Genomic DNA, 23,575 nt, shown 5'->3' with positions numbered 1-23,575 from the left:
CACTGTAGAGTAAATCATATATACACAAACACTGTAGAGTAAATCATACATACACAAACAATGTACATAGAGTAAATCATACATACACAAACACTGTACATAGAGTAAATCATACATACAAAAACACTGTACATAGAGTAAATCATACATACACAAACACTGTACATAGAGTAAATCATACATACACAAACACTGTACATAGAGTAAATCATACATACACAAACACTGTACATAGAGTAAATCATACATACACAAACACTGTAGAGCAAATCATACATACACAAACACTGTACAGCAAATCATACATACACAGACACTGTACATAGAGTAAATCATACACACACACAGAGACACTGTAGAGCAAATCATACATACACAAACACTGTACATAGAGTAAATCATACATACACAAACACTGTAGAGTAAATCATACACACACAGACACTGTAGAGCAAATCATACATACACAGACACTGTACATAGAGCAAATCATACATACACAAACACTGTAGAGCAAATCATACATACAGAGACACTGTACATAGAGTAAATCATATATACACAAACATTCTAGAGTAAATCATACATACACAAACACTGTAGAGTAAATCATGCATACACAAACACTGTAGAGTAAATCATACATACACAAACACTGTAGAGTAAATCATACATACACAGACACTGTAGAGTAAATCATACATACACAAACACTGTAGAGTAAATCATACATACACAGACACTGTAGAGTAAATCATACATACACAAACACTGTAGAGTAAATCATACATACACAGACACTGTAGAGTAAATCATACATACACAGACACTGTAGAGTAAATCATACATACACAAACACTGTAGAGTAAATCATACATACACAAACACTGTAGAGTAAATCATACATACACAGACACTATAGAGCAGATCATACATACACAAACACTGTACATAGAGTAAATCATACATACACAGACACTGTACATAGAGTAAATCATATATACACAAACATTATAGAGTAAATCATACATACACAAACACTGTAGAGTAAATCATACATACACAGACACTGTAGAGCAAATCATACATACACAAACACTGTACATAGAGTAAATCATACATACACAGACACTGTACATAGAGTAAATCATACATACACAAACACTGTAGAGTAAATCATACATACACAGACACTGTACAGCAAATCATACATACACAGACACTGTACATAGAGTAAATCATACATACACAAACACTGTAGAGTAAATCATACATACACAAACACTGTAGAGCAAATCATACATACACAGACACTGTACATAGAGTAAATCATACATACACAAACACTGTAGAGTAAATCATACATACACAAACACTGTAGAGTAAATCATACATACACAGACACTGTAGAGCAAATCATACATACACAAACACTGTACATAGAGTAAATCATACATACACAAACACTGTAGAGTAAATCATACATACACAGACACTGTACACCAAATCATACATACACAAACACTGTAGAGTAAATCATACATACACAAACACTGTAGAGTAAATCATACATACACAGACACTGTAGAGCAAATCATACATACACAAACACTGTACATAGAGTAAATCATACATACACAAACACTGTAGAGTAAATCATACATACACAGTCACTGTAGAGCAAATCATACATACACAGACACTGTACATAGAGTAAATCATACATACACAAACACTGTAGAGTAAATCATACATACACAGACACTGTACAGCAAATCATACATACACAAACACTGTAGAGTAAATCATACATACACAAACACTGTACAGCAAATCATACATACACAAACACTGTAAAGTAAATCATACATACACAGACACTGTACATAGAGTAAATCATACATACACAAACACTGTAGAGTAAATCATACATACACAGACACTGTACAGCAAATCATACATACACAAACACTGTAGAGTAAATCATACATACACAAACACTGTAGAGCAAATCATACATACACAGACACTGTACATAGAGTAAATCATACATACACAAACACTGTAGAGTAAATCATACATACACAAACACTGTAGAGTAAATCATACATACACAGACACTGTAGAGCAAATCATACATACACAAACACTGTACATAGAGTAAATCATACATACACAAACACTGTAGAGTAAATCATACATACACAGACACTGTACACCAAATCATACATACACAAACACTGTAGAGTAAATCATACATACACAAACACTGTAGAGTAAATCATACATACACAGACACTGTAGAGCAAATCATACATACACAAACACTGTACATAGAGTAAATCATACATACACAAACACTGTAGAGTAAATCATACATACACAGTCACTGTAGAGCAAATCATACATACACAGACACTGTACATAGAGTAAATCATACATACACAAACACTGTAGAGTAAATCATACATACACAGACACTGTACAGCAAATCATACATACACAAACACTGTAGAGTAAATCATACATACACAAACACTGTACAGCAAATCATACATACACAAACACTGTAAAGTAAATCATACATACACAGACACTGTACATAGAGTAAATCATACATACACAAACACTGTAGAGTAAATCATACATACACAGACACTGTACAGCAAATCATACATACACAAACACTGTAGAGTAAATCATACATACACAAACACTGTACAGCAAATCATACATACACAAACACTGTAGAGTAAATCATACATACACAAACACTGTACATAGAGCAAATCATACATACACAAACACTGTACAGCAAATCATACATACACAAACACTGTAAAGTAAATCATACATACACAAACACTGTAGAGCAAATCATACATACAGAGACACTGTACATAGAGTAAATCATATATACACAAACATTCTAGAGTAAATCATACATACACAAACACTGTAGAGTAAATCATGCATACACAAACACTGTAGAGTAAATCATACATACACAAACACTGTAGAGTAAATCATACATACACAAACACTGTAGAGTAAATCATACATACACAAACACTGTAGAGTAAATCATACATACACAAACACTGTACATAGAGTAAATCATACATACACAAACACTGTAGAGTAAATCATACATACACAGACACTGTACAGCAAATCATACATACACAAACACTGTAGAGTAAATCATACATACACAAACACTGTACAGCAAATCATACATACACAAACACTGTAGAGTAAATCATACATACACAGACACTGTACAGCAAATCATACATACACAAACACTGTAGAGTAAATCATACATACACAAACACTGTAGAGTAAATCATACATACACAGACACTGTAGAGTAAATCATACATACACAAACACTGTAGAGTAAATCATACATACACAAACACTGTAGAGTAAATCATATATACACAAACACTGTACATAGAGTAAATCATACATACACAAACACTGTAGAGTAAATCATACATACACAGACACTGTACATAGAGTAAATCATATATACACAAACATTATAGAGTAAATCATACATACACAAACACTGTAGAGTAAATCATACATACACAAACACTGTAGAGTAAATCATACATACACAGACACTGTACATAGAGTAAATCATACATACACAAACACTGTAGAGTAAATCATACATACACAGACACTGTACAGCAAATCATACATACACAAATACTGTACATAGAGTAAATCATACATACACAGACACTGTAGAGCAAATCATACAGACACAGACACTGTACAGCAAATCATACATACACAAACACTGTACATAGAGTAAATCATACATACACAAACACTGTACATAGAGTAAATCATACATACACAGACACTGTAGAGTAAATCATACATACACAAACACTGTACATAGAGTAAATCATACATACACAAACACTGTACATAGAGTAAATCATACATACACAGACACTGTAGAGTAAATCATACATACACAAACACTGTACATAGAGTAAATCATACACACACAAACACTGTACATAGAGCAAATCATACATACACAAACACTGTACATAGAGTAAATCATACATACACAAACACTGTACATAGAGTAAATCATACATACACAGACACTGTAGAGTAAATCATACATACACAAACACTGTAGAGTAAATCATACATACACAAACACTGTACATAGAGTAAATCATACATACACAGACACTGTAGAGTAAATCATACATACACAAACACTGTACAGCAAATCATACATACACAAACACTGTACATAGAGTAAATCATACATACACAGACACTGTACATAGAGTAAATCATACATACACAAACACTGTACAGCAAATCATACATACACAAACACTGTACATAGAGTAAATCATACATACACAGACACTGTAGAGTAAATCATACATACACAGACACTGTAGAGTAAATCATACACACACAGACACTGTACATAGAGCAAATCATACATACACAAACACTGTACATAGAGTAAATCATACATACACAAACACTGTACATAGAGTAAATCATACATACACAAACACTGTACATAGAGCAAATCATACATACACAGACACTGTACATAGAGTAAATCATATATACACAAACACTGTAGAGTAAATCATACATACACAGACACTGTAGAGCAAATCATACATACACAGACACTGTACATAGAGCAAATCATACATACACAGAAACTGTAGAGCAAATCATACATACACAGACACTGTAGAGCAAATCATACATACACAGACACTGTACATAGAGCAAATCATACATACACAGACACTGTACATAGAGTAAATCATACATACACAGACACTGTAGAGTAAATCATACATACACAGACACTGTACATAGAGGAAATCATACATACACAAACACTGTAGAGCAAATCATACATACACAAACACTGTACATAGAGTAAATCATATATACACAAACACTGTAGAGAAAATCATACATACACAAACACTGTAGAGTAAATCATACATACACAAACACTGTAGAGTAAATCATACATACACAGACACTGTACATAGAGTAAATCATACATACACAAACACTGTAGAGTAAATCATACATACACAGACACTGTACAGCAAATCATACATACACAAACACTGTACATAGAGTAAATCATACATACACAGACACTGTAGAGTAAATCATACAGACACAGACACTGTACAGCAAATCATACATACACAAACACTGTACATAGAGTAAATCATACATACACAAACACTGTACATAGAGTAAATCATACATACACAGACACTGTAGAGTAAATCATACATACACAAACACTGTACAGCAAATCATACATACACAAACACTGTACATAGAGTAAATCATACATACACAAACACTGTACATAGAGTAAATCATACATACACAAACACTGTACACCAAATCATACATACACAAACACTGTACATAGAGTAAATCATATATACACAAACACTGTAGAGAAAATCATACATACACAGACACTGTACATAGAGTAAATCATACATACACAAACACTGTAGAGTAAATCATACATACACAAACACTGTACATAGAGTAAATCATACATACACAAACACTGTAGAGTAAATCATACATACACAAACACTGTAGAGTAAATCATACATACACAAACACTGTACATAGAGTAAATCATACATACACAAACACTGTAGAGTAAATCATACATACACAGACACTGTACATAGAGTAAATCATACATACACAAACACTGTAGAGTAAATCATACATACACAAACACTGTAGAGTAAATCATACATACACAGACACTGTAGAGCAGATCATACATACACAGACACTGTAGAGTAAATCATACATACACAGACACTGTACATAGAGTAAATCATACATACACAGACACTGTAGAGTAAATCATACATACACAGACACTGTACATAGAGGAAATCATACATACACAAACACTGTAGAGCAAATCATACATACACAAACACTGTACATAGAGTAAATCATATATACACAAACACTGTAGAGAAAATCATACATACACAAACACTGTAGAGTAAATCATACATACACAAACACTGTAGAGTAAATCATACATACACAGACACTGTACATAGAGTAAATCATACATACACAAACACTGTAGAGTAAATCATACATACACAGACACTGTACAGCAAATCATACATACACAAACACTGTACATAGAGTAAATCATACATACACAGACACTGTAGAGTAAATCATACAGACACAGACACTGTACAGCAAATCATACATACACAAACACTGTACATAGAGTAAATCATACATACACAAACACTGTACATAGAGTAAATCATACATACACAGACACTGTAGAGTAAATCATACATACACAAACACTGTACAGCAAATCATACATACACAAACACTGTACATAGAGTAAATCATACATACACAAACACTGTACATAGAGTAAATCATACATACACAAACACTGTACACCAAATCATACATACACAAACACTGTACATAGAGTAAATCATATATACACAAACACTGTAGAGAAAATCATACATACACAGACACTGTACATAGAGTAAATCATACATACACAAACACTGTAGAGTAAATCATACATACACAAACACTGTACATAGAGTAAATCATACATACACAAACACTGTAGAGTAAATCATACATACACAAACACTGTAGAGTAAATCATACATACACAAACACTGTACATAGAGTAAATCATACATACACAAACACTGTAGAGTAAATCATACATACACAGACACTGTACATAGAGTAAATCATACATACACAAACACTGTAGAGTAAATCATACATACACAAACACTGTAGAGTAAATCATACATACACAGACACTGTAGAGCAGATCATACATACACAGACACTGTAGAGTAAATCATACATACACAGACACTGTACATAGAGTAAATCATACATACACAGACACTGTAGAGCAAATCATACATACACAAACACTGTAGAGTAAATCATACATACACAAACACTGTAGAGTAAATCATACATACACAAACACTTTGTAAACAAGCATAGTATTTGTAAAACATGTAGTACCTTTCATTTAAGAATTGTTTGTAAATCTTTTGTATCATCTATTTTTAATTACATATATAATTTTACCAAAATGTAAAAAGAATTTCAATTTGTCTGCAGTGTTTTTTAATAACATGGTTTTTTTTCTGTTTACATCAGTGTTTGAGTCACAAGTATAAAAAATCATAATTATGCATGTTTGTGAGAAAGAGGGAGTTTACTGATTTTACAATCTATGCAATGTAAATACATGTAAAACTTTATCCTCAGTTTTCAAGAAATTAAAACATAAAGGGGGGATGTAAACATATCATATTGATAATCAAATTGGCTATATTTTGATGATTGTGATATTGGATATTATATTTTTTGTAATAAACTATTGTCGGTGCAGTGGTATAGTTAAAGTTGACTGTGCCTCTATTGTTAGTAATGACGAGGAATTTTATTTCGTGGAATAAACATAATATACAGGCGAAAATTGAATATTATTGAATGAATATGGGAAGTTAACGATGGAGAAGATGAAGTCACCTCAATCATCATACAGTTGAGTTGTTAGTTGACATCTATGTCCAGTACAGTATCCAAATATGAAGCAGATATTAAAGATTCGGTGGTATCTTTTATTTATAGTTCACTGGAATATATTGAGTCGACATATGAATGAAAAAGAGTATTGTTGATAAATGAAGTCATCTATGCATTTAAATGTCGAATTGAAGGCCACAGCAAGATATGTTTTCTTCTCATGCAGAAGCTTTTGAATAAATTATTTTTGATAAGAATTCGAAAACAGGTCGGCTAATTCAAGAGCACAATTTCTGCCCATGGGAATTACAACGGACAATTGCAAGACCTGATCACCAAAGACTGCGTAGATATTGTTAATGAGGAACTACGGCATCTTCTTTGATATCAACTTCAGAGGACTTGTGCGTGGAATGCAACCTTATGACTGCATGCTTTTCTCTTAAAGAGGTTATGCAGGTTTGCCTCACTCCATGACGTCACTAAAAAGCTGTTGCCTGTAAACGTGTCTTCCAAGTTTGTGGAAAATGTTTGACATCAACTGCTCTTCTGATTCTATCGATCAGTATTGGTATGGGCATGTCTCTCCATTTGCTGCAGCAGGTAATACAGACCTTTAATAATTACATAACACGGGGTGAAAATAGATCTGTAACACGAGAAGGGTTGGTTTCACACAATTCTGCTGCTTTTGTAACTGGTCGTTCCCAGGAGTTTTACTATTTTCAGTCGTTTGATTACTGTTTGTATTTCTAATTTGAATTGAACCTCTAGGTCATACTCTACATCTGGTATATTATCGGCGATTTATGGAACTGGTCTACTTTTAATTTCTTGAAATTTCTTCCCATTTCCTACTTTCTTTAATTTCAGATATCATTAGTTTGTATAACGTCTTTATATTATATAATACACATTACACAGATATCATTAGTTTGTATAACGTCTTTATATTATATAATACACATTACACAAATATCATTAGTTTGTATAATGTCTTTATATTATATAATACACATTACACAGATATCATTAGTTTGTATAACGTCTTTATATTATATAATACACATTACACAGATGTCATTAGTTTATTTGAATGTAACGTTTATATTCTCGAGCGGAACGTTAAACAACATACAATCAATATTTATATTACATATACACACATACAGCGCTCTTTACCGACTAAACCGTCTATGGCGTTTTCTGATTGGTGTTGGCCTGGCGTCCGTCTAGCCGTCTGTCCACTGTTAAAATCAAACACATGGTCAATTTCAACCGCTTTTGACACAGGGCTTTCTTTATATAATGTTTCTAGGACGAAAAACTGAATATAATAAGCAGTGATCACTGGTTCATCAATGTTTGTAAAATATTGAAAAAGGATGGGATTGACAAAAAAAACCTTGATTTAGACAATAACTGACAAAAATACCCAAACCAAATGATTTTGAAAACTAGTATTTGTATAAAGATATCGGACGCTGACACTGGATAATATGCTCAGGTGTACGATAAAAAAATCATGCTATTACAAAGAATTCGTATTTGGGATTCAGAGAACCTTTTTCGCTGTAACATCACAATATGTGCCTAGCTAAAACGTCACTATTTTACGTTACAAAGTGTTAGCTGTAGGTATTGACACCATGGCTAAACATATACCCTGCTTATAAAGCATGTGAAGACGGGCAAGCTTAGTTCCTGACTGAAATATTCAGCTTCTCGAAAGAGATTTCTTTAAAACACAAGGATAGTCTTGATGAATTCTTATGATGTTAAGTTTAATTAATATGGAAGTGCTCTCAGTTAAATGTGAATTTTTGAAATCCATTCCAAGGCCCCTGGAATCAGAGCGGGTCCCTTATGGGAGTTTAAGGATTTATGCGCTTTATGTTCCAAAATCATGACTCTTTTTTCTGTATAAACAAGGTGACTCAGGCGAGCGTTATGGCCCGCTGAACTCTTCGTTTAATTTAACGTAGTACTGAGTGTTTCTGTGTCGGAGTAGGCCTTCATCATTCGTTCACACATTCGAAGACACTGTGGTTCTCACGTGTCGGATAGTAGGCACCACGTCGTCATTCACTAGCAGACTTTCACAAAGAATAATTAATATCCTTATGGGAGATCTTACTGAACAGTTTTAGGTATCAAATGCATGACGCCAAAGAGGTGGGATTTCTCGATGCAATTGACCTGAGCTGCAGGTGCCCGTATGATAGCAAATGTGATGGATTGATTGGCATACAGTTCTACCTATACACGAGGACGGAGGTTAGGGGGCGGAGAGGGGCGGGGATGGGGGGGGGGGTTACACATGTAGATGGTAAGGATGCTATATTCTGTTAACATTGGCCACATTATGTAATTCTTTCCTTTTGTCCTGAAGAAGGGATAGGTCGTCTCTGTGAAAAGTCATCTGAAAACTTTATGCCATGAGCGGCATTTCTTATTAGATGTTGTAAAAACACGTCCTCCATAATAGACTCATTGGCGTCTCTGATTCTAGACCCTCTGCTTCATCATATGTACTATAACGTTAATACGACGACCGTGGCGTCATGTTTCTTAATAAAAAAAAGATTAACATTGCAAACAAGAAACATCCGGATGTTTTACGTGGAAAAGAAACTTAAATGAATTATGAAGATCATTTTAATTGTCCGATTTTGATTTGATCAAAGGAGCATGGACACAATTTGAGCTGAAATTTTTCAAATCCCCCCCCCCCCCCCCCATTTTTACTATTTACAACACCTAACTAAAGTATTTCTAATGGTCAACCAAAATTTGAATATCAGTTGTTGAATTAAAAGTGAGATACACTCATAATTCTTTGTTATGTAAACAAGGCCCATGAAATGTTTTTGTTTACATATAGATTATTTGATAGGAAATAGCATGTTTAAAACAAAATGAGATCGAACCTTTTACTAGTATATTTAAATAACGTATGTCAACAAAAACATGGCACGAGTCTTGTTTACATAACAAAGAATGGTGAGTTCTGTATCTCCATGTACCTCGACAAATGACATTCAAATTTTTCCTGACCATTAGAAATACATTAGTTAAGCATTCTAAACATTAAAATCTGAAAAATAAAATTTGAAACATTTCAGCTCAAATCGTGTCCATGCCCCTTTAAAGTCAAACAAAATCGCATAAACCAAATAATATGAGTTCATTGGCTTGTATGTCAAACAGTACCAGTTGGCAAAAACTTTTTCAATTGGGTCAATATGGCGGTACTCATGGTTGGACGAAGAAAGTTTTCGTGATGTTATCTTTCATTGCCTATCTTCCCCTAATTTTCTCAAACACATGTAAGGGTTCGCTGTGCTCGCTAATAGATTGAGGGTGCTCCCGTTAGGCGAGAGCAGCTAGATAAAGATATTCCAACAAGTATTTTTATCATACTCCTTTTTATCTAAATTACATAAAAAGAGAGCGCATGCACGTAACGTGAAGAAGCGAATGTGATAAAAGTAGAAACCAAAATATCATGTTTCCTTCAATAACTCGAATTCACATTATTCCGTTATCGAGGCAGGCTACAGGGATTTCAACAGTCTCATCTAAAGTCGGCATTTGGCAAATTCTATGGTCGATATATTCAACTGATTTACAAATACAATCTGTCATTACATGAAGGTTGAATGCTGTATGACGGGTTTCATACCAATTATTAGGCCGTTTTTTGAATACAAATTATTCCGTTTATCTGATCAGGGCAGAAGGCTCAAGGCGGGTGTAAACTCTCAATAGGGGATTAAGTTTAGCTAAATTGAATTGCATGCAAGTCATTGTAATAGTCAATATATACATGAAAACGCTGACTGACGAAAATGTTGAAATGTTATTTGTCAGTAGCCTGCTTCGATGTAAACATTGATCATACGCAAAACATGCTTTCGCGTATTGAAATAGTAATATGTTAAGGTGGGTGTAACTGACGTCATCAGCTGGGAAACTCTAAATTTGATTTTAAAAGCGAACACTTTTAATTGGTTGTGCTTTTTCTTTATTTAAGTCCCTTCGACAATGTTTTACTCATATTGAGGCGTCATCAGCTGTAGGTGACGTACCCCAAATTAAGAGTCGTGGATGGCGCTCTGGGATGTACCAATGAGGGTTCCTTAACGTGCCAACGCCTACCATGTCACGGGACCTCCGTTTATTAAGTCATGTTCATAAAGACCCACAACTCCCAATTATAAATTGTCCCTTGGGGATCCGGGTTAGAGTAGGTCATCAGTACCCCTTCCTTGTCGGAATTGGCCATTAAATGGGGCGGTCCTTCGGATGAGACTGCAAAAACCGAGGCCCCGTGTCACAGCAGGTGTGGCACGATAAAGATTCCTCCCTGCTCAAAGTCCGTAAGCGCCGAACGTAGGTTAAAATTTGCAGCCCTTCCTTGGCAATGATGAAGCCTCCATATGAGCGAAAAATTCTCGAGTGGGAGGTTAAGCAATATAAAACCAACCATCCCGCATATAATTGCTGAGCGTTTGGTGAAGGAACAATCTCTACCTGTCTAAGGTATGGACGCGATTATAGTAGGAGCAGGAATCGAACCATCGGGCTTCCGGTCATGAAGCGAAATCTCTAACCACTGAATCAGTGCGACCGATAAATGTACCACTATATTTATTCTAACCTTGTAAAGTATGTTTTCAAGCATTCAGCCGCGGTCCAGAGGTACAGCGTTCGCCCCGCATGCGGAAGGTCGGGGTTCGAATTCCGGTCGCTAGAGACCTAAGTCGTTAAAACAGGGAGTGCGTTCGAGGTCGCCGTTCCCGTTGTTCTCGTGCTCCGTTCTTGAAGTCGCGAACGACGAGAACATGTGCACACGAACGTGTTCTTTGTTCTTCGACCACACTACCTACAGGGGTGGTGTGAGGTCTTGCTCTCGGGTTGTGTTCTTGGCGTTCGGGATCGACATGCAGGGATTTGTGCTCGTACGAAGACTGGCGATCTCGAACGCACTCAAGTAGTAACAATTCCACGCAAAACGCTCGGCATCAGGTGTGAATGTCACGGGTCCTCGGAGATGACCTTAAAAACGCATGTCCCGTGTCACAGTAGGTGTGGCACGCTAAAGAACCCTCACTGCTCAATGGCTGTAAGCGCCGAGCATAGGCCTAAATTTGAAGACCATCACCGATATTGGTGACGTCTCTATATGAGTGAAAAATTCTCGAGTGGGACGTTAAACAAGATAAAATCAATCAATCAAGCATTCAGCTACAATTCTTCTGCATTTTCTCGACACATAGCTTTGTTTGCTTTCATATGTAAGTTGGTTATTGTTGTTATGAATATGACTTTATTGTAGAAGTGAATATTTTCTATTATTATATGATTGAATAATTCCTAGCTTTCTAATTGGCTGAGATCCAACAATGTAGAAATCATACTACGTTATGTTTACCTGCACGTGACCTTCCAGGTGAACATAAGGAATTATTTTTTCCACATAGGACCAAAAATAGGTCGTTGAAACTTACAATTAGAGCAAAGAACAATCTTGAAGGGTTTTTTAATCATTTAATCATATAATAAAACAATTATTGCCGTTTTTGAGGTCAATACGATGATTTAGCCACCTTCGAAGTACAATAGTGATTTCTGTTCTTAAAAGAATAGTAAAGGTTATAAAAATATTACACACGTAACGTTACATAGACGTAATGCAATAGTTTCAGGAGGAAGGTGTCGACTTCGCAATGTCATAAATGAAAGGTGAAGATAACGAACAGTGATCAATCTCATAACTCCTACAAGCAATACAAAATAGATAGTTGGGCAAACACGGACCCCTGGACACACCAGAGGTGGGATCAGGTGCCTAGGAGGAGTAAGCATCCCCTGTCGACCGGTCACACCCGCTGTGAACCCTATATCCTGTTCAGGTAAACGGAGTTATTCGCAGTCAAAATCAGTGTGCCAAGAACGGCTTAACAATCGGTATGAAACACGTCAGACAGCATTTGACCCAATGATAGATTGTTTTGACGAACTAGATCGTTATAACGACTATAGAATTTGCGACAACCCCTGTACCATCAACTTGTTTGTCAGTAGCTTACCTCGATTTAAAAACTGACGATACGCAGAACAAGCTCTTGCATATCGAATCAGTTGAGATATATAACCACCATATGCAGGTGATAATGGAATATTGCTACATAGATATGGGAAGTTAATGATGGAGAAGCTGAAATCATCCCGTTTGTCATACAGTTGAGTTGTCAATTTGCCGTTAATGTCTACTTATAAGGAGTTTCACTGAAATATTTCATATTTTTATTTATTGATATAAAACCTATCTAAAAATGTTGAAAAAATTCAATAAGCCTGGTTTTCTGGTGGTTCATCACATATAGTGCAAAGTGTATAGGGAAATAATAACGGAAATTTACTGAATAGATATGGTTAAAAATAGTTACAGTTTCCATGAATTAAATACGTTTTTATACATGTATGTCGAAAAACGAACATGAATTTATTGAATTCGTTTTCATAAATGTACATGTAGAAAGCAGTGGCGGATCCAGGAATTCCGAAAAGGGGGGCCAACATTAGCTAAAGTACTCGGCCATCTGAAGTTTTACTCACATTATATTGTAAATTTTTGCAAAAAAGGGGGAAGGGTGGGGGTAAATCATCACTGCAATGCATGTCGATTAACAAAACCGGAATTATTTGTTGAATTCATTATCATACACGCATGTCGAATAAGAAAAGTTTTGCTGTGTAAAGAATGGCTAAGGACCGCAGTGGTAGGAACGCCTCTTTCCCCAGAAATCTTGTGAAAGGGGAGTAACTGCGAAAAATGCAGGCCGTTCGGTAATTGATATACTTACATGTACTCAATATTGCATCTCATGTTTCTGGGTATATATACATGTACGCTGGCTTTATCGACCTTATTCCATAACATCTGTACAACTAGATCAGATCTAAAGTACATGGCAATTACCAGCGTGGTGTTTGTTTAAATACACTCAAACAATAGTTGTTCTGCGGGCTAAGTGATCTTTTGCAAAAAAAGAAAGAAAAAAGAATTAAGAACTAAAATCATGCAAACATTGAGAAGAAGAACGTTTTCATTTCCTGATTACAAGATAGTCAAAGAAACTAAGAGTTCATGTATTACGGATCAATAGTCCGCCCCCAGAAAATATGACTTGTAATTAACCGCCGTGTCGTTTTCACTGTTCACATGTCATTGTCGTTCAATTCGGGTGTAAATTTCTATTATAGAGTGGAAATTCAGGGTGTGACACCTAGCTAATTTTCTTCCGTGTTTACTGTAATAACTGCAGATGAGGTATATGAAAACATGTATTGGTATAAAAAGGTAAGAAATGTTTATTATTGTAACTCATCTAGGTGTATTGAATTTTTTAAAAGTGCTGAAAGGGAACAGACAATAATTTGAGAGTCCTTATCAATTTAAGAAGGTGGCATCTGTATCTGTGAATATGGAAATCATGATTGAAAAGTACATTTAACTTTACAGTACTGTTTGAATAAGTTACAGATACTCATTGTCCCCTTATAAAAGAGTTTAAATAGCAGTCCCCATAAAATGCATGCAAAAAGGAAAATACGTGATTTATCCTTTAAAAAATAGAAGGGAGTGGATGGAGGGCATATTTTTGTTTTTAATAGAAAGATAATATGCTGGTCATAATTGACATACATTTCGAATGCTTTCATAAGTTTAAACTACAGCTTCCGAAAGCTCAGATGAAAGTAAAATCTTATGGGAAATATAGATTTGTACTTGAGAATAGAAGGAACATAGATTTCCTATTTGAGAAATGCAATTCCAAACAGAATTTTAACAAAATACTACAGGATCTTATTTTTTCAAAGTTATATTTACTCCACGAATGCTTATTCCTAAAACAATTAAGCTTCCTAAATTAAAATCAAAAATGATGCGGGTTTTAAAATTTGAGGAGTCTGTTGAAAATTATATGAAATTTATTTTTCCCCACAAGGTTTATCTTTTAAAGACGACATTTTCACTTCTCAGTTGAAAATTGCCTGTGACATATTCCTGTATATATTTGATTTGTACTGGTAATGTCTGCAATATTCTGTCGTTTGTACCAAGGGTTCTGCTATTTACTGAGAAGTACTGAAGGTTCTGCTATTTACTGAGAAGTACTGATGGTTCTGGTATTTACTGAGAAGTACTGAGGGTTCTGTTATTTACTTAGAAGTATCGAGGGTTTTGCTATCTACTGAGAAGTACTGAGGGTTCTGCTATTTACTGAGAAGTACTGAGGGTTCTGCTATTTACTGAGAAGTACTGAAGGTTCTAATATTTACTGAGAAATATTGAGGGTTCTGCTATTTACTGAGAAGTACTGAAGGTTCTGCTATTTACTGAGAAGTACTGATGGTTCTGGTATTTACTGAGAAGTACTGAGGGTTCTGTTATTTACTTAGAAGTATCGAGGGTTTTGCTATCTACTGAGAAGTACTGAGGGTTCTGCTATTTACTGAGAAGTACTGAGGGTTCTGCTATTTACTGAGAAGTACTGAAGGTTCTAATATTTACTGAGAAATATTGAGGGTTCTGATATTTGCTGAGAAGTACTGAGAGTTCTGATATTTACTGAGAAGTACTGAAGGTTCTAATATTTACTGAGAAATATTGAGGGTTCTGATATTTGCTGAGACGTACTGAAGGTTCTGCTATTTACTGAGAAGTACTGAGGGTTCTAATATTTATTGAGAAGTATTGAGAGTTCTGATATTTACTGAAGAGAATACTGTCAGTACGGATAAGCACTGTGGCTATAGTTCTCCTTGCAGAGGTTGTGAAAATGCGGAGGCGACAAAATGGACAGCTGAACTGAATTTATTTATCTCATCACAATTACACAATTGCATACATAGATTTAATATCTTACATAAAAGTGATGGTACAGATGTAATAAGTCATTAAAGGCTTTAAGGCATGGCTGAGTATGAAGATTGGCAACATATTCAATGAAGATTCGAGTAGTCATTGGGCCTGGAGCATATTTACGTTTTGAATTAATAGAATCTTGTAGAAGGTGCGAACATGGGTCAGGGTAGTGTATATATATATGTATATATATATATATATATATATATATATATATATATATATATTCAATAAATTATTTTTTCTTGGTATCGGGGTAGAATAAAGTCAAAAAATAAAATCCAATACTCAAACTTTTATCTATAGCGCTTTCGCCCTGCGGGCTAGTCAGTAGATTTTTAAACAATGTAAACAAGTTCCATTATGACGTCATCCTCGTGACGTTATGTGGGCAACGTCAAACATAATACAGTCATGATTGTGACGTCAGAACATTATACAATGTTAATGTTAGACACTTTTAAAAATACAGACATATTTAAAATAGTTCAGTCTATAAGTTTTAAGCGCCTCTGAATATTCCTGTACATTAAAGGAGACATTCTATGTAAAATGTACATGTTAAATAACATGAAGTAAAGATATTAACAGTTTAGTTTCGGCTTAAACAGTTTTATGAAATAGTTTTCCTTGGCTCTGCGTAATTGTTCGTTTTCCTCTTTTACTTTGTAAAATGGAAAAATATAAAAACTGCCTCCCCCGCACGAATCAAAATGTCCGCTACACGGTGTGTTTCTTATTGTAGGATATCTGATCTGTTGTTTATGTACACGAACACGGTCAGCCAATTTGGTTCCTGTTTGACCTATATAGTTTTCTCCACATGTAGGGCACGTCATACAATAAAGTAGATTTTTAGATTTACACGTCATAGTTGAATTTACATTGAAGTTCATTCCATTTTTGAAAGTTATGGAGTGGCCGGTTTGTATAAATTGGCAAGTACCGCATCGTGGATCCTCGCATTTGAAGACTGCTGGTTTTTCGGGGTTTGATGTAAATTTGGCTTTAGTGAGAATTTTTTTCAAATTTGGTGGTTGACGTCTGCTGTGGAGTATATCCGTGGGCTGAATGAGGTCATTTAATGTTTCTGATTGTTGAAGAATAGGGAATAACTGCTTGGCTGTTTTGAATATGTTGTGATTTCTCGGGTTGTGTGTAAGAACGAAAGGAATTTTGTTGTTGGTTTCTTCATGTTGTTTAATAGTTCGCAATTCTGTGATGGAAGTTTCTTTAGCCTTTTGTATAGCTGTTTCAATTAATTTTGGTGGATATTTCTGTCTGCATAAAAATATTTTAAGTTCAGATAATCTTGTATTTCTGCGATCCTCATCTATTACTATTGTGCAAATTCTCCGGGCCATGTTAAAAGGGATGTTTCGTTTGGTGTGAGATGGATGACATGAGTTAAATATCAAATATTGATGGGAATCTGTATTCTTGTAGTAGAGATCTGTTATGATTTTCTCCCCCTCCTTTACAATCAGGATGTCTAAAAAAGGTAATTCATTTTCGTTAATTTCCATTGTAAATCGTATGTTATCGTGTAGGTGATTTAGCATGTTGTGGAAGTGTTGTAGATCTTGTAAAGATTTGGTCCAAAAAATAAAGCAATCATCCAAATAGCGTTTCCAGTTATTCTCAATATACAGGCCACATTCTTCTCCAAAAACTGATTTGCATTCTGTAAAAAGTTTCTCCTCAAGAAAACCCAAAACTAAAGTTGCGTAAGTGGGGGCGACTTTTGTCCCCATGGCTGTTCCTTTTGTTTGAAGAAAGTATTTGTTATCAAAAAAGAAATGATTATTTTCCAAAACTATTTTGATTCCTTCCAGGATAAATTCTTTTGAAAATCTTGATTGTAATACACCTTGATGTTTATCAATCCAGAAGGAAATGGCTTCTATACCCAAGTTGTGTGGAATATTTGTATACAAACTTGTGACATCAAAACTCACCAATTTTGTATTTTTTTCAACGATGTTAGGAATGTGGTTTAAGAAATCCATGTCCTCCCGAATATAACTCGGAACTAATTTGCAGATGGGTTTTAGTATGATATCTAGGAAATTACTAAGTCTTTGTGTTGGACAAGAAGGGCCAGCTACGATTGGGCGTAGTTTAAGGTCTGTTGGGCGCGGTATTTTGATGTATGGTTCACATGATTTCTGTATTCCGTTTTGAATTTGCTTAGACTTGTGGATTTTTGGTAGTCCATAAAAATTACTTGTTTCTACCTCAAAATTGAGTAAGAATGCTGCTTCTTTTTCCGTTAAATTGTCAGAGAATTTTGATATATATTTCCTTATCCTAGACATAGTTTTATTATCTTCATTCGAAGGTAGTTCTCGATAGAAGTTTATATCATCTAATTGTTCTAGGACCATTTCCTTGTAGTGGTCTTTATCCATAATAACAATTGCTCCGCCTTTGTCAGCCTCCTTTATAATAATAGTATCATCACTAGTAGATTTTTTAATGCTGTTCTCTCATTTTTTGAAATGTTTTCTCGCACATGGAAATCAATATGATTGTTGTATGCTGAATTTTTAAAACAATTTATATAATCATCTAGGTGTTTGTTTCTGTTTGGATTTGGCCTAAAATTACTTTTGTTTCTGACTAGGGATTCATCACTGTTGTCTGAATTTTGAAAATATTCTCTGAGTCTGAGCTTTCGACAAAATTCACCAGTGTCTTTGATAACATCTACGTCGTTCCTTTTAGGTGTAGGAGTAAATTTAAGACCTCTTTTTAGTAGCTCTATTTCATGTGTAGAGAAATCTCTTTGAGATAAATTAATAATTTTGGGGTCGATCTTTGACGCTTTTTCTAGAGGTGTTTGAAGCGGAATGTCTTCATGCGGCGCTTGTGAAACTGGCCTTTCCACAAAAAAGAACCACTTCCTTCTTGGTTTTGGTTTATATCTTGGTGAATCAAATTGTTGTTTGTCTGGTCCAGTTGATTGTTGTTCCGAGATGTTCTCCATTGTTGACCGTCAGTGTTGTTCATGTGTGTTTGTCTTCCGTAATTTCTCCGAGTGTTGCTATTTTTGCTGTGCTTATTTTGCCTAATTTCATTGTGATATGCTTGGTTTTGTTGGGGAGAAGGTCCTCTGCGTCCAGTCTGAAAATTGTGTGTTGTACTTGCATTTTGTTGAACTGAATCCATGTTGGGTCGTTGACGTTGATAATTGTTTCTTTTGCGTTTTTGACGTTCGGGGTTTTTCACCATAGCATTTCCATAATTTTTCTCGTAATCTTCCAGCCACTTTTGTTTTGAGTGAAGTAGTTTCTCTGACTTGATTTTTTCTTGATCCGTTTCTTTTTTCCAGAGGTCAAGAAGTTTGCTTTTTGTGTTTTCGTCAGATCTGTTTGTGATCTCTTCATACATCTTTTGGTCACAGTCCTCAAACTTTGCCTTGTATTTTGGTACTCGGATGCGTAAAAGTGTTATTTCAGCATCAAATTTTTGAATTGCAAGGTTTTTCCTAATTTTAGTTTCCTCATCTGGTTCCTTGTCAATGAATTTTAGCCTATACTTACGGGGTAGAATTACCTCCTCTTTTTGCGCTATAGATAAAAGTTTGAGTATTGGATTTTATTTTTTGACTATATACATATATACATCAATTTTTGACCTTGTATATATATATATATATATTAAAAGAAATAGAATAAACAGTACACAAAGTTAAAAATTTAACGCAAGCGCTTTCATTTTATAATCCTCAGGCGTTACATTTTAAAATAGTTTTGAAATGGTCTGACGTCATAAAGGCGTCCTAACATTTCACGTACATAACGACGTCATAAACGAATGAAGGGAAAAGGTTTTTACGTTAAGGTAGAGACCGATAGCAACCACGTGATCAGTAAAAATCGTGTATTTTCACGTGAAATTATTTTTCGGAATTCCGTACATCGCCATAGAGTAGTTGAAAAACAAAAAGGGGTTCCGAAAGTACAAGTTGTTGCTGTGACTGAATCGATGATTGAGAGGGTCGTCTCGACGAAAGATATAGAAATTTGGCCATAGTTTAGATTAGGAATACGTCAATGTAATAATAGTGGACTAAATGTTTCGTCCGTGCAGAATGGCACTTTTTACCTCACGAAATTCACCACCATGCATAGCTGCGCTACGTAAACAAAGTTGTTGATGTAGCGTGATCGTGATGTCCGAGTTTCAATACTGTTTATGTAGTCATTGAGAGTTTAAACAAAGTTTCTTCTGAGAAGAGGAATTCGATGGATGCATTCAACGTGGACAACGAAATCATAATTTCGTTTGGTAAGTGAAAAAAATGGCAAATTGAATTTGTATTCAACCCACTTTTCCTCTGCTATTTCACAACGCGATTTTATAATAACATCTATAAACGCACAATTTGGAGCTGTTTCATTTTTTGTGCATTTATGTATTCCATATGTGCCCAAAATATAACTCCTACATGTGCATGTAATTGTAAATGGATGTCATGTATATGCCAGATTTAAAAAAAAAAAAAAAAAGGGCTCTCACAAGTTTTGAGGGGGGGGGGGGGTGGAGGAGGAGTGTTGCTCTAAAATTCTATTTGGTATAAATGATAGTACTTATAGTATCTTGAAATTTCATTGACCTAAGAGATATTTCAAATCTGGGGTTTCATGTTTCATGCAAGCATGTAGGTCTACAAAACTTTATTTAAAATATTTGTAAAATCACAAGCCCCCCTCTTAGGCAAATAAATGTATTGTATGAAAATAAGATATGCATGTCCTTCTCTTGACCCACACTCCGTAAAGGAGACAGGTCTGATAAATCTAGAGTTGACTTGTTTTGATATTATTAGAATGAACTGGCAGTTTATGAAAACATATCTGTCATCTCATATTGTAATATGATAATTATGATGTTTATTCACCTCATTAAGGACCCGAGGGTGGAAGGGTATGTACAGTTTAAATAGAAGGTAACTATAATAATATGAAATAAATAACAATCATGCAGATGTACTACTACTGCAAGAGTTCACATTGCTGCACTGCACACATTTAACATACATGTAGTGTTACATATTTAATACTGATTTCAGACAAGATTTTAAAAATTAACATAATAAAATACATGTTATGTGTGTAATTTTCAATATATCAGCATTTTAAAGTTCACTAAACATGCATTGAGACACACAATTTTAAAATTGGCATTGTCAGACACAGTATAATTAATGATTAATACTGACTGTGCAAATATTAATTATGATGATTTTTTTCTAAGCATCATCCTAAGGACCAGTGCAAGTTGAAATGGGCTTCCAGCCAACAACTTCAACAGCAATTTGCCATGAAAATCAGCAAGAAAGGTACAATATTTTCTATCTTAGTAAGATAGAATTTTTCATTTTAACACCAGACATTTATAAAAACAATTCTTAGTATATTAGATATTCATCTTTTTTTCAATATTTGAATATACAGAATATAATTTTTATAACAGGTACTTCATTTACATTGATGATGTCATATCTCCTGGACCCCACAACTTTACAGGTTACAGAGAAAATTCAAGAACTTCTGCAAAATATGGGACTTGGATAGAATCAATAATGTATTTGTGAGCCCAGAGCAATGGATATATTGTGCAACATACTAAAGTGTGAATTTAATGGAAAACAAGTACATGTACTCATGTATTACATGTCTTTTTTAAAGACAATAATATTGTATAAATATAGAGGAAGTGTCATTGTTGATTATTCTAAGTTTTTGATATATCAAAATCAGTAAACATTTCTAAATGAAAATAAAATACCAATTTTATAACTTTAATCAATGTGTTTGAATTTCTCATTTTCTAAACCCCCACCCCCGTTACACACACTCAGTGCATATATACTGTGAATGCAATATGCATGCATTCTAAGTTATCCAAGCGAGTTTTTGTTTCAGTGTGAGACTACAAGTAGGACTCATAAACTTATGAAGAGACATATATATTTGTGAGAGCAAGATAGCTGATATGAGCCTTGAGATCAATGGGTCGAGCCGCGGTGGTGGTCTAGAGGTTAGAGCGTTCGCCCCGCATGCGGAAGGCCAGGGTTCGAATCCCGGCCGCGACAGACCTGAGTTGTTGAAACAGGTAGTGACAGTTCCATTGCCAAACGCTCAGCATCAGGTGTTAATGTCACTCGTCCTCGGAGATGACCTTCAAAACGGATGCCCAGTGTCACAGTAGATGTGGCATGCTAAAGAACCCTCACTGCTCAATGGCCGTAAGCGCCGAGCAAAGGCCTAAATTTAAAGCCGTTCACCGGTCTTGGTAACGTCTCCATATGAGTAAAAAATTCTCGAGAGAGACGTTAAACAAGATACAAACAATCAATCCATGGGTCGATTGGATGGAAATCTTTCCATTGATATTAAATATAAAGTTGTTATTTAAACATATTTGGTGCACTATGCTGTATAATCATATCAATTTCTTATAATAGGTAATCGTGTCTGGTTATTGTAAAAAAATGTATGAAAAATAACTAAATATTAATGCAATCATTGTGGGTGCAAAAAGGTCAATCGCAAGAGCACATACATAAATGCATTGGAGGATATAAGGGGTGGGGTGGGGGGGGGGGGGGGGGGGCAACCGGCGCGAGCCCCCCTAAAATTTTCAAGTTTAAAGTAAATCGTGGTCTCTTGTTTAGAGAAATATATACGATAAAAGAAGCCATAATTTCCTCCACTCTCAGAAAAATAAATGTCTGACAAAATCTTTTGATTTATTGAATTACTTTTAGTGGGAGAACTGCTACTTTTTCCAAAATCGTTAAAATTTGCGTTATTTTATTAATTTCACCTTATTAAAAATGACAGAAAATAATGAAAATGACTACATAGGAGACATATTTCAAGCCCTAAAAAATCTGTAAAATCCAGGAGTTTCTGGGGAATCGCCCCCCCCCCCCCCTTCAAGGCGGCCCCCAGACCCCTGCCTCATACAGTTGCACCCCTCCCCCTCCCAACT

At 34.9% G+C, this 23,575-nt stretch overlaps 1 long non-coding RNA gene across 1 annotated transcript; it reads left to right on the top strand.

The window, feature by feature from the left end:
- Positions 1-20,419: 20,419 nt before the first annotated feature.
- LOC130051204 (uncharacterized) lies at positions 20,420-22,383 on the top strand. Its single transcript, XR_008799595.1, has 3 exons — positions 20,420-20,863; positions 21,833-21,917; positions 22,052-22,383. It is a non-coding gene; the product is annotated as an uncharacterized LOC130051204 (long non-coding RNA).
- Positions 22,384-23,575: the final 1,192 nt, after the last annotated feature.

Source organism: Ostrea edulis, chromosome 1 (genome assembly GCF_947568905.1).
Source record: "Ostrea edulis chromosome 1, xbOstEdul1.1, whole genome shotgun sequence".
Classification (NCBI taxonomy): domain Eukaryota; kingdom Metazoa; phylum Mollusca; class Bivalvia; order Ostreida; family Ostreidae; genus Ostrea; species Ostrea edulis.
The sequence above is the reverse complement of the archived record's forward strand: the minus strand, read 5'-3'. Positions and strand labels throughout refer to the sequence as shown.